This window comes from Bison bison, unplaced genomic scaffold (assembly GCF_000754665.1).
Source record: "Bison bison bison isolate TAMUID 2011002044 unplaced genomic scaffold, Bison_UMD1.0 scf7180017864035, whole genome shotgun sequence".
NCBI classification, from domain to species: domain Eukaryota; kingdom Metazoa; phylum Chordata; class Mammalia; order Artiodactyla; family Bovidae; genus Bison; species Bison bison.
Genome location: NW_011494607.1, coordinates 17,198,678 through 17,200,501, shown reverse-complemented (window position 1 = coordinate 17,200,501; position 1,824 = coordinate 17,198,678).

Here is a 1,824-nt window from a genome sequence, read left to right as displayed (position 1 = left end):
AATGTCTATTTAGTTCTTTGGCCCATTTTTTGATTGGGTCGTTTATTTTTCTGGAGTTGAGCTGTAGGAGTTGCTTGTATATTTTTGAGATTAGTTGTTTGTCAGTTGCTTCATTTGCTATTATTTTCTCCCATTCTGAAGGCTGTCTTTTCACCTCGCTAATAGTTTCCTTTGATGTGCAGAAGCTTTTAAGGTTAATTAGGTCCCATTTGTTTATTTTTGATTTTATTTCCAATATTCTGTGAGGTGGGTCATAGAGGATCCTGCTGTGATGTATGTCAGAGAGTGTTTTGCCTATGTTCTCCTCTAGGAGTTTTATAGTTTCTGGTCTTACGTTGAGATCTTTAATCCATTTTGAGTTTATTTTTGTGTATGGTGTTAGAAAGTGGTCTAGTTTCATTCTTTTACAAGTGGTTGACCAGATTTCCCAGCACCACTTGTTGAAGAGATTGTCTTTAATCCATTGTATATTCTTGCCTCCTTTGTCAAAGATAAGGTGTCCATATGTGTGTGGATTTATCTCTGGGCTTTCTATTTGATTCCATTGATCAATATTTCTGTCTTTGTGCCAGTACCATACTGTCTTGATAACTGTGGCTTTGTAGTAGAGCCTGAAGTCAGGTAGGTTGATTCCTCCAGTTCCATTCTTCTTTCTCAAGATCGCTTTGGCTATTTGAGGTTTTTTGTATTTCCATACAAATTGTGAAATTATTTGTTCTAGCTCTGTGAAGAATACTGTTGGTAGCTTGATAGGGATTGTGTTGAATCTATAAATTGCTTTGGGTAATATACTCATTTTTACTACATTGATTCTTCCAATCCATGAACATGGTATATTTCTCCATCTATAGTGTCCTCTTTGATTTCTTTCACCAGTGTTTTATAATTTTCTATATATAGGTCTTTAGTTTCTTTAGGTAGATATATTCCTAAGTATTTTATTCTTTCCGTTGCAATGGTGAATGGAATTGTTTCCTTAATTTCTCTTTCTGTTTTCTCATTATTAGTGTATAGGAATGCAAGGGATTTCTGTGTGTTGATTTTATATCCTGCAACTTTACTATAGTCATTGATTATTTCTAGTAATTTTCTGGTGCAATCTTTAGGGTTTTCTATGTAGAGGATCATGTCATCTGCAAACAGTGAGAGTTTTACTTCTTCTTTTCCAATTTGGATTCCTTTTATTTCTTTTTCTGCTCTGATTGCTGTGGCCAAAACTTCCAAAACTATGTTGAATAGTAATGGTGAAAGTGGGCACCCTTGTCTTGTTCCTGACTTTAGAGGAAATGCTTTCAATTTTTCACCATTGAGGATAATGTTAGCTGTGGGTTTGTCATATATAGCTTTTATTATGTTCAGGTATGTTCCTTCTATTCCTGCTTTCTGGAGAGTTTTTATCATAAATGGATGTTGAATTTTGTCAAAGGCTTTCTCTGCATCTATTGAGATAATCATATGGTTTTTATTTTTCAATTTGTTAATGTGGTGTATTACATTGATTGATTTGCGGATATTGAAGAATCCTTGCATCCCTAGGATAAAGCCCACTTGATCATGGTGTATGATCTTTTTAATGTGTTGTTGGATTCTGATTGCTAGAATTTTGTTAAGGATTTTTGCATCTATGTTCATCAGTGATATTGGCCTGTAGTTTTCTTTTTTTGTGGGATCTTTGTCAGGTTTTGGTATTAGGGTGATGGTGGCCTCATAGAATGAGTTTGGAAGTTTACCTTCCTCTGCAATTTTTTGGAAGAGTTTGAGCAGGATAGGTGTTAGCTCTTCTCTAAATTTTTGGTAGAATTCAGCTGTGAAGCCATCTGAACC